Below are 12,543 nucleotides of genomic sequence, written 5' to 3'. Positions count from 1 at the left end.
TTCCATAAATCCAAATTTCCATCTGCTATCATTTCCCTTTCACCTGAAAAAACTTCATTGAGCACTTCTTGTCGTCTAAGTACGCTATTGGCAAATATTCTCATCTTGTGTTCATCTAAAAATGTTTTATTTCACCTTAATTTTTGACCAGTTCTTTATTACAAAAGCTTTCAATATACAGGAAAGAATTTCATACCATGTATTCACTACCAAGGTTCCACAATTCACTTTATTTTCATACAAATAAGCTGCAGACATCAGTACATTTCACCATAAATATTTTAGCATTTTAGCATTTATATCAAAACTGCAGTTCATATTTATACATACTTTTTTCTTTTGAGGTAAAAGTTACATACAAGGAAATGCACAAATCTTAATTATACCACTATGACATCTGACATGTGTATACACAGCCCACACCCTTTTCAAGGTGTAGAACATTACCATTACCCCAGAAATTTTTCTTATGTCCTTTCCCAGTAAATCCCTGTCCACCTCCCACTGGGGCCATAACTGTTGTTTTCTTCTACCATAGATTCATTTTTAGTACTTACTAATTCATATAAATGGGATTATATAGTATGGACTCTTTTTTGAGGCTTATTACAAATGCATGTATTAATGATTCAGTCATTCCATTTCTGAGTAGTATTTAATTATTTCCTATGTGTTTTCTACTTGTCTTCTCTGTTTATTGTTCCTCTGCCCCTCCTTTCCTGCTTTCTTTTGCATTAAATAACTTTTAGAATTCTCCACTGGATTTTTAACTATGCCTCTCTGCATAATGTATTTTAGTGGTTGCTTTAGGAAACACAATGTACCTGCTTAATTTTTTTTACAGTCTACTTAGAGTTAATATGGTATCATTTCATGTAAAATGTAGACACCTTGCATAATACAGGTCCATTTATCTTCTGGGACAAGTGTAATCTTAAAGGTGCCTTCTGAAGATTCCTATCTCCTGGTTATTCAGTCAACACTAATCTAGGTACAGTGGGGGAGGGAATTTGCACCTGTAAATAAAGTCCCAAATCTGTATCACTTTAAGATACAGAGTTTATACAGGTGGGCTTGACCCCATCAGGTAATCCTTTTTTAAAAGTGGAGTGTTCTCCAGCTAGTAGCAAAGGAGAAAGTTATTGAAGTACAAAAGGAATTTCAAGTGCCACTGCTGCCTTTCAGACGGAGGGGACCATATGCCAAGGAATATGGGAAGTCTTTAAAAAGAGAGCAGCCCGTGGCTGACAGTCAGCAGAGAACCAGAGACCTCAACCTATGCCTGCAAGGAACTGAATGTCACCAACAAACCAAAGAAGCTTGGAAACAGATTCTTCCCCAGAGCCTCCAAATACAAGCCCAGCCCATCGATGCTTGACTTTGACCTCATGCAACCACAGGCAGAGAATCTAGCTGAACCCATGCTGCACCTCTAACCTAAAAACCACAGGATAGTGAATTTGAGATGTTTTAAGCCATGACATTTGTGGTAATTTGTTACACAGCAACAGAAAACAACTAGACTCATTCTCCACCCTCTATCCTATAGTTTTCATATATATTATGTTAACATGTATGAAAAGCCCTACAAGAGCGTGTTATAATTTTGACTTTAAATGCTCACAATTATTTTTTACTCAAGAAGAAAATCGTGTTTTAAGCTTTACTTACCCACACTTCACCATTCAGTCCTCTTCCCTTCTTCCTGCATTTCTGAATCTCCATAGAGTACAACTTTCTTTCAGCCTGAAGAACTCCCTTTAGCACTTTGTATAGTGCAGGCTTACTATCCATTCCTTTCTCAGGTTTTCTCTGTGTGTGTGTGTGTGTGTGTGTGTGTGTGTGTGTGTGTGTGTGTTTGTAAAATCTGGAAATGCCTTTATTATTGCCTTCATTTTTGAAAGGTATATTGGATGGACATAGAACTCTGTAATGATCCTTTTATCTCATGTTTTAAGGGTTTGTTTGACTGGCTTCTGGTCTCCTTTCTTTCTGAGGATAAGTCGGTCTCATTTGGAGCTTTGTTACTCTGTACGTACTGCATCGTATTTCTCTAGATGCCTTCAAGATTTTTCCTTTAATTTTCAGCAGTTTGACAATGTCATGTCCGGACGTGATTTTCCTCGTAATCATCTTGCTTAGAAGTGTTCTGAGCTCCCTGGACTTGTAGGTTGTTTGTTTTATCAATTTTAGAAAATCTTCAGCAACATTTCTTTAAGAAATTCTTCTGCCCCGTTCTGTCTCCTCCCATTTAGAAATAACAATTACATGTATTTTATATCGCTTGGTCACTTAATCACTGTTTATTTTCTTCCAGGATTCTTTCACTCTGTGCTTCTGTTTGGGTTATTTTTACTGCATGTCTTCATTTTCAATGCTGCTTTTTCAGGTGTATGTCTAACTGGCTCTTTCACCCAGTAAGATGTTTTTAAGATACACACTTTTAATTTTTTATTAATTTTTTCATTTTTTCTAATTAGTTGTACATGACAGTAGAATGCATTTATGCATTTTGATAGATCATACATAAATGGAGTGTAATCTCTCATTTTTCTGATTATACATATTGCAGGATCACATCTGTCATGCAGTCATACAAGTATATGCGGTAATAATGTCTGTTTCACTCTACTGTCCTTCCTACCCCCATACCCCTTTTCCCTTCACACCCTCTACCTAATCTAGAGTAACTATTCTTCCCTAGCATCTACCCCTCCTTATTGTGAATTAGCATCTGCATATCAGAGAAAACATTTGGACTTTGGTTTTTTGGGATTGGCTTATTTCACTTAGCTTGATATTCTCCAACTCCATCCATTTACCAGCAAAGGCCAGAATTTCATTTACATGTTTAATGTTAGATTAATGTTAGGATTTCCACCTGGTTCTCCTTCATATTTTTTGCATCTTTTCCAAAACATCCTCATCTTTTACTACATCCATCTTTTCCTGTAAGATTTCTTTAACATATTTACACAGTTATTTGAAGTTCCTGTCTGCTCATTCCAACAGCTGAATCATTTGCTGGTCTGTTCACATTGAGTGATTTTTCTTTTGTTTGTGATTTCCACTGTCCTGCTTCTTCATGTGTCCCATAGTTTGTATTATACGTTTAAAATTGTTTATAAAATAACAATGGGGCCAAAGTTATGAAATGTATGCTTTAGTTAGGCAGTAAGGATACAGTTCAGCTCAGTGGATGCTAACAGGCTGGGCTAGTTTGGGGACACAGAGCTCTTTACTCCCTCCAGCTGGGCCTTGGGATGTGAACACCAGTACTCTACGGAAATCTCTCCTTGCTTTTCATCCCAGGTCTTTCAGGGCATCCAGCGCATGCCACCATCGATTTCATCAATAGTCATGTTGGGCAAATGTTTGGTTACGTCTTTGATTAGGTTCTGTTCACATCTGTCTTCAAATACTTTGGCAGGCTTCTCCCTAAATTGCAAGACTGGCAGATCTCTGAACTGTGAAATCACAAAACTGGGAGAATGCATAGCATAATACCCTGGGACCTCCAAGTTCCAGGTCCAGGAAATTACAAAACCACAAAATCGAGAGACCACAAGACTTCAAGATCACAAGATTTTCTGATTATTCCACAGCTTTCTGCATGAGAGAATTACTGAGAAGAGTTGATTATTTTTCTTTACAATAAAGGTTCCTCCAGATTCAAATCCAAATGCCAGCTACAGACTTGTCAAAATTGTGGCATTTATGAACAGACAGCCTACAGAATGGGAGAAAATCTTCACCACCTGCGTCTCAGATAGGACACTAATCTCCAGGATATATAAAGAACTCAAGGGGCTGCGGTTGTGGCTCAGTGGTAGAGCACTTTGCCTAGCATATGTGAGGCACTGGGTTCAATTCTCAGCATCACATATAAATAACTAAAGTAAAGGTTCATAAAAAAATAAGAACTCAAAAACTTAACTCCAAGAAAAAAAATTACATAATCAATAAATGGGCAAAGGAACTGAACAGACATGGCACAGAAGAAGAAATACAAAGGGTCAAGAAATACATGAAAAAATGTTCAACATCACTAGCAATTAGAGAAATGCAAATTAAAGCTACACTGAGATGCCATGTCATTCCAGTCAGGATAGTAATTATCAAGAATACAAGTAACAATAAATGTTGACAAGGATGTGGAGAAAAAGGTTCACTCATGCATTGCTGGTGGGAATGCAGATTGGTGTAACCACTCTGGAAAGCAGTATGGAGATTCCTTAGAAATTTGGAATGGAACCACCATTTGACCCAGCTATCCCACTCCTCAGTTTCTACCCAAAGGACTTAAAATCTACATACTACAATGACACAGTCACGTCAATTTTCATAGCAGCTCAATTCACAATAGCTAAACCATGGAACCAACCTAGGTATCCTTCAACAGAAGAATGGATAAAGAAAACGTGATACATACACACAATGGAATATTACTCAGTTATATAAAAGAATGAAATTATGGCATTTGCCAGTAAATGGATGGAACTGGAAAATATCATGCTAAGTGAAATAAGCCAATCCCCCCAAAAAACAAAGGATGAATTGTTCTCTCTGATATGTGGATGCTAACACACAATAAGGTGGTGGGGGAGGAGGGAAGGATAGATGTTTATTAGATTAGACAAAGGGAAATGAAGGGAAGGGAGTACGGAAGGGCATAGGAAAGACAGTAGAATGGATCAGACATAACTTTCCTCTGTTCACATATGAATACATGAGCAGTGTAACTCCACATCGTGTACAACCACAAGAATGGGATCAAAATGGTCAAGGATTGCACTTCATGTATGCATAATATGTCAAAACACACCCTACTGTCCTGTATATCAAAAAACAACAAAGTTTTAAAAATAAATAAAAATCATGGCAGTTCTTCTCCCCACAGCTAAGGCTCCTTTCCCATCATGCCCCTAACAACTGGTCCCAGACATGAAAGTTTCCTCCATCTCTTGCCCACATGGAAAGAACTATTTCTCTGCCTTTTAAATTTTTTTCCTATTTCTTTGCACCTTCAGCTTTTTGATGGATTTAAAGGTATGTAATGGTTCTGTGGCTTAACCAGCAATTTCCTGTTAACAGCGAAGTGGAGGTCATTCTCATCCTTCACCATTCCATTACGAAGCAAAATTCTCCATCCTAATTTTTGCTGAAAAAGGTAGTATACAACCATCATTTTTTTCCCACTGCCAAGAAAAACATTCTGGAATCTGTCGTAGGAGAGAGATCTCAGGGTGAGCTGATCGTGTGTAGCTGACACCTCTGGGAACCACAGAGCCCATGTCGTGGCAGGGAGGACCATCTCTGAGAAGCAGCCGTCCTCAGGTGCCAACTCCCAGTCCACCCCTCCCTCAGAGACTCTCTGTAGTCTGTAATGTAATTATTTTACTTCTTTTAAGATGAACTATATCACTGGCCTCGATCAACAGACTCCTTGGATTTCTTCCCCTGCCTAAAGAACTTTCTAAATTTATATTTCTATTTTTGAAAACTCTCTAATCCCAATAGATTACATAATATGTGGGGTTCTCATTCAGATTCCCTGTTATGGCTTAAACATGATGTCCCCCAAAAGCTCACCTGTGAGACAATGGAAGGAGGTTTGGAGGAGAAATGATTGGGTTATAGCCTTAGCCTAATCAGTGGATTCATCCCTGATGGGATTAACTGAGTGGTAACTGGAGGCAGGTGGTTCATTGGGGACCCGGCTGTGGGGTGTATATTTGTGTCTGGAGAGTGGAGTCTGTCTCTCTCTGCTTCCTGATCACCATGTGAGCTGCTTCCCTCCACCACACTCTTCCACCATGATGTTCAGCCTCACCTTGAACCCTGAGGAATGGACCTGGCTATCTATGGATTGAGACCTCTGAAATCATGAGCCCTCAAATAAACTTTTCCTCCTCTAAAGTTGTTCTGGTTGGTCTTTCAGTCACAGCAGCAAAAAAGCTGACTAGAACACTCCCAAATCATTATAGGAAAGGGTCGATCCGGCTGCAAAGCAAGTACCCCCAAACTCACCGCATTCCCTCCCAACTCTGGTGGTCCCTGGCCTGTCGTGGGCCACTGCCACAGGAGCAGCCTGGATCTGAAGTCTGGCCAGCTGCTTAAAGGCCCGTCGACCCTGCCTGGCTTCTTGGCCCATCTGGGTATCAATTTTCTCATCTTCCAAATGAGGATGAAACAACCACACCCACCCCAGTGTCATCCCCCGGGGGGTTAAATTAGTTACTGCTTGCAGGTGGTCTTGTGTGGCAGGCGCTATACTAATCCCTCTCCATCCGTTTTCTCATTTAAACTTACAAAAGCCGTTGGAGGCACATGCTGCTGTAATTCCTGTTTAACGGATAAGGACCCAGTTTAGACAGGGGAAGTTACTTGTCTGATGTCATAAATCTAATAAGTGAAAGCGTCGAAATTCAAACTCAAGTTTGCCCAGACTGAAGCTCTTAGCCATTCTGCAAAATATCACCAGGATGCCAGAGCGGCAGAAATCACAGATTCATAGACCTCACCCCAGATCCACTGGCGGCTTCTCTGGATGGAGCCTAGGAATCCGTATTTTGCCACCGGCCTGAGATGACCCATGTTAGTGAAGTCTGGGAGACGTCACATAAACTATCCATGTCCACCTGCACAACCCCCTCCAAGGACAGTCCTCCCCTCTGTTCAAACACCACATGCCACTTGTCGGGTCCTGGAAAACCAGCCACAACACGTAATTCTGAAAAACGTTGTAGCTCCATAGATAGCACTGAGCATGGGGCTTTGGGGGGCTCAGAGAGGCACACCCTGCCGTCACCGTGACACGGACTCTCCTTCAGCTTGGAAGAGGACGGAATCAACAGGCTGTCGGTACTTCTCTTGCACAAAACTCAACAAGGATATGTGTGTTCACTCCCGGGAGACACGCAGCAAACACAGCATAAGAAAGATGTAGACAAATGCTATGCCAGGGGTCCCTCGGTGTCTAGAAAGCACGCTTGTCTGAGTTTTAATGTTTTTATTACATAATACCAAGGCGGGGGCCGTACCCTGCCTAGCGTGTTAAATACAATAAGACAGTCGTGATTACACGTCACAACCAAAGCTCCCCAGTGAGCGAGGGGCATTTCAATTGCCTCTCACTGTGACCCAGAATTTCTACCCCAGGAAAGTAATAAGAACGGGGTCAGCCGCTCCCAGCGTTGACACCACAGTCCAGGTGTGCTAGCAGAGAGCCAGGTGGCAGGCCCCCACTCTGCTGCCCTCCGAAGAACAATGGCGAACCCACACGTAGCACCAACCGCACACCAGCCCTGTTCCAGTGCTCCGCAGGTAACTCGCTGATCCTTCCAATGGCACTACAAGGTAGGTGCTATGGTCTGAATTTGGTGCCTGTCCCCCAAAGTTCATGTTGCATCCTAACCCCCAAAGTGACAGTATTGAGAGACAGGGCCTTTGGAAGGTGACAAGCCAATGATGAATGAGATTAATGGCATTATAAAGAAGCCACCAGAGAGCTGTTCCCCGTGGGAGGAAACTGGTCTTCACCAGTCAGGGGATGTGACCGGGACTTGGACTTCCCAACCTCCAGAACTCTGCAAAGTAACTTTATGCTGTTTGGTTGTGGAAGTCCCCAAGTACTAAGACAGCAGGAGTGAGTCTAAGTACCTGTATCTCACAGACAAGGATGTGGAGACACGTCGATTAAGTGACTTGCCCAATGTCACTACTACTAACAGATCCGGGAGTGGAGCCAGGCTGTATGAGTCTGAGTCACTTCCTGGGTCCCCGATTAACTGGGTAAGTGATCCGCGTGAGTGTGGGCGATTATGAATTGTCACGGTTATAAATTGTCGTAGGTGTTGCCCCTCGGGATCCTCAGACTTGTATCTCGTGGCAATTGCAATGACCAGAATGTGTGCCGTGGCCGGAGAGGGAGGCCCAAAGGCGTACGCTGAGAGGTAGATGATGCTGGGGAGGTGGAACGTTTGTTCTCTATTGAGAGAGAGAGGGCAGAAAGCTAAAGGGGGAGCGACAAGAGGCGCTGAGGGAGGCTGGAGGTAGGGCTCCCCAGGCCTTCCAGGGTCACTCCACATGGGTGGCCATCTCTCCGGTCTACAGCCAGGCTGAGGCCATGTTCACCGTGGCTGCCTTTATGGAATTCTTTGAGTTCAATTGACTGAATTCCATTTACAGAGCATCTACCGTGTTTTAGGGGCTGATTTATGTCCCATGAACGCCACGGTGAACACAGCCCTCACCGAGCGGGAGGCAGACATGGGGATCAACCCCACATGCTTGCAGCAGCAAAACATTGGAAATTAATCACACGTCCATGAACAGAGCACCAGTGAAGTGCAGGTCGTCCACGGAGTACCAAGCTGCTGTAGGAGGGTAAGGGGGCTCCCACACACGGTGTGGGGAGGGCTTCCTGATACACTCAGCAGAGGGGACAGCAGGGTATGGCATGAAGTATGTTACCCCACACATCAAAATGGAGGAAAGTAGAGTATATAGTAATGTTTGCTTGTGTGAGCTCGAAGACACCCCCTAAAAGACACTGAGAACACTAACAGTGCTTCTCCTGGTTGCTGTTGGGGTTCAGGGAAATCTGGGCAGAGCCACAGGTGGGGAAGGAGGGTCTTCACTATTACATATGTTATTCTTTTATTGTATTTTTGAAACCGAATCTTAGAACTGTTTTCAAAATTAAATTAACACACAGATGTGATGACAGACAAGGACGATCATCTGGGTATCGGTTCTCCATCTGAAAAGCACTCCTATCCCACGACACCCCAGTGCTGGGTCCCTGCCACGCGATCTTGACCAGTGGCGAGGAGAAGAAGGGGGGCCTCCTTCACCTGCGTGAGATCCCACAACCAGCCTGACACCCAGAGTGACCCCACGAGCAGTGACCTCAAGCACAATGACGTCATGCCGGCTCCCTCAAGCCCGTCCCTCCCGACCAGCCTCCTGCCCCATTAAGAGCAAACCCCTGGAGCCACTGGACGCTGCGGAGGGGCAGGCTGGGAAGTCTACGCAGCTAAATGCATGTGCTTCCTACCTCTTTCCTCTTTAATTACAGCATAATTTGCATTTATATGATTTCATCCCGCCATTGGGTTGTGGGGAGCGCTGATGATGCTCGACATTCCATAACGTCCCATCATAGCTGAAAGCCAGGAGGACAGCCTCCATCTCCAGTAAAATCCTTTCCAATTAAACAGTTCATTGGACATGTCATGGTTTGGGGTTCTCGTTATCCTCAGATGTGCGCATCTCACGGCTATTTCCTTACACCCATCACCATAATAAGGTCTGAGCACAGAAGATGCTCGGAAAATTATGCTCCCCCACTGAGTGACTGTAATGACATTGACTTAAAAATGGGCCTCTGTAGATCTGCATGAGAAGCAGAGCTTCTTCCTCTAATTGGATTGTTCTGGGCTTTGCTCTCCCCGGTCTTTTGTCTAAGTGGGATCAGATGCTTCACACGAGGAAACATGCCAAAGACGTTGACGAAATAATGTGGGGCCACAAATAGGGACGGCTACTAAGGCAATCAACACTTCAGCAGGCACTCCCTGCTCCAGATGGTGTGGCTCACCTGGCTAGTGCAGTCCACCTGGTCAGCAGGGCTCACCTGGTTGAAAACACAAGGTCACACTTCAAAGCCCAGGTAGGCAGTGTAAGTCTCACCCAGCTGAGATGACTTCCAGCACATCGCCTGCTCCAAAGCCACACCCACACTGCTGCCAGTGCTACCAACGCACTGATCCAAGCACATCAGTGTAGCTCAAAGCTCGAGGAGAGCAGCATGGATACTTGAAAATACCAAAGACTTCAAGCAAGACGGTTGAGGTGGATTCTGGCTTCACACTGTTATGGTTTAGATGTGAGGCGTCACCAAAAAGCTCATGCGTGAGACAGTGCAAGAAAGCTTGCAGGTGAAATAATGGGTTGTGAGAGCTTTAACCTAGTCAGTGCACTAACCCCCTGATAGGAGTTAACTGGGTGGTAACTGTAGGCAGGTGGGGTGTGGCTGGTGGAGGTGGGTGATTGGGGACCTGCCTTTGGGACATGTATTTTGTCTGTGGTGAAGGGAGTCTCTCTCTGCCTCCTGGTGCCCCGTCCTCAGCCACTTTCCTCCACCACACTCTGCAGCCATGATCTTCTGCCTCACTTGGGTCCCAAGGAATGGAGTCAGTCATCTGTGAACTGAGACCTCTGAAATCGTGAGCCCCCAAATAAACTCTTCTTCCTTACAATTGTTCTTGTCAGGTCTTTTGGTCACAGCAGCAAAAAAAGCTGACTAAACAATCAGGAGTTGTCAAGTGGAAGGCAAGGTACCCCCCTGAATTTCACTGTCCGCCCCTGTAAAACGGGAACCATAATGTTCACCTGGTTAAACGGGAGTAACTGTTGCTGCCCACGGCAACAGTCGCGCGGATATTGTTACCACCTGCAGCAACAATTGCGTGGGTATTTATCAGAGGTGACTGGAAATGAACTACTTCTACTATCTTTCTCTTTAGGGGGCTGCTTTCTTGCTTACTCGCTAGTTTATAGAGGAAGAGAGGCTTTGAGAGAAGAGAGAGAAAGGCTTTGCATAAGAGAGAGTCTTTGCTTAAGGGAGAATCTTTGCTTATCGGAGAGGCTACACTTTCAGAGATGCTACTTTTTAGAGTTCTGCTGCTTCTTAAAGGTGCATCCTACATCCTGTGTCCTAAAGGTGCGTGCTAGAAGTGCGTGCTAAAGGCGTGTCTATGGTGCATCCCGTGTACTGCGATCTATGATCTGTGATCTGCCATCTGCCTTCTGCGATCTATCAGAGGTGCTGCTTATAGACGAGGTTATCCGGTTATCCTTGGTGCTTCCTATAGGTGTGTCTTATATACCTAAGGCAGCCAATCAGCTTAGGATGAAGTAGCACGGTTGGAGCATGCGCCACGGTACCAATTAAGAATGAGGAACATCTGTTGACCACTAGCGCAGAGGAGACATTAACTAATCAGGCAAAAGTAGATCAGGCCGTGTTAACACTAACTATGCGTCACCTCCTGGCTCAACACCAGCCGCCATCTTAGGGTTACCCAAACATGTCTTCTGCAAGTAATTTCATCATTATTAGTCAGTCTCAAAACAGGATCATTTTCCACAGCAGAATATTCAAGACTTTCCAGCACCTCCCCAAACGGACCCAGAATTATTCAGCACTCCGCTGGAAACATTTATTTTCAGTTCTCTCAACTTTTTTCAAATAACTCCTTCTTGAAATTGATCTTTCCCTCTTTCTCGTACTACAGTCCTTCCAGGGTCATAGATGGCATCCCTTCACCACCAAAGAGTCACAATGAAGCTTCTCCAGAGACCCTCACCGTAACTGTTCTTATTAACAGGATATCAGTAAAAATGTCTGCAAAGAGCTCAAGGTGGTTTGGAACTTCCTTTTTCCTGTAAGGGCTCAGTTGCTCTTTCTTGCAAAGGGTAAATTTGCCCACAAACCTGATGATGTATTAAAAAATCAGTACTACTGCTTCCTGTGGTAAAAACCTGAGAGACCTCTGTCTGGCCTAGGAATGCAGGACAAGGAGTAGCCGTGAGGTGCCACCCACTGACGTGAACCAGCCCCTGAGGGCAAAGTTCAAAGACTTTCCAGACTTGAGGGCCAGAGATTTTTAGCCATAGCTGCCCTGGACCCTGCAGCTAATAAACCTGCTTCCTGCTATTCCCCGGATGTCCAGCCTCGTCTGTCCTACGCCGCTCACAGGAAGTTTCTCATCTCTAAAGCACTCCCCCACTCAGGAAAAAAAAGAAGGAAAAACCCACTTGTTAGCACAATGTCCTCCCCACGTTCCACCTGGGCTCCAGGGCACTAGCTGCAGCATGTGAACAGGTGATCACTCTGTTGTCCCTTCTCTTTCAACAGCCCCTCACCTCCCACTTGGACATCAGGTGTCCTTGGGGTCCTCCACCTCCCGTGTGCTGATTCCTCATCTCCCTGACCTCAACTTCAGCCTACCCCGGGTTCAGGTACAGGAACTTTTACTTCTTTAATGACATGAATCCCATAAAGATCTCATCTGACCTGCTGGCTTCTCCCACTGGCTCCACATGATGATTCCCCAAATGACATGCCCAGCCTTGACCTGCGCCTGCACTGCAGACCACGTGCCCAGCTGCCTGCTCAGCACGACTGCTTGCAAGCCCAATGTGCATCTCAAACTCAAAGGTCCAAACCCAAGCCCTTGGTCTCCCCCCTGGACTCTGCGCCTGCTGGAGTCCTTGGCGGCATGGTCAAGGGTAACTCCGGGTCCAGTTGCTCGGCCAAACCTGTGGCCTGGCTTTTCTTTCCTCCCACGCCTGGCTCACTGGCAATCTTGTCACTTCCACCTTCAAATCCAACCTCCTCAACACCTCCAGTGTGGTCGCCCGGACAAGCTACCACCACCTCCACACCCTCCATGGCCTCATCTTGGGTCAACCCACTACTTTCTTGGTTTCCCACACACCACATTGCCAGAGTGATTCTAGTAAATATATGTT

The sequence above is a fragment of the Sciurus carolinensis genome, chromosome 9, assembly GCF_902686445.1.
Source record: "Sciurus carolinensis chromosome 9, mSciCar1.2, whole genome shotgun sequence".
In the NCBI taxonomy this organism is placed as follows: Eukaryota; Metazoa; Chordata; class Mammalia; order Rodentia; family Sciuridae; genus Sciurus; species Sciurus carolinensis.
Note: the sequence above shows the minus strand (reverse complement) of the source record.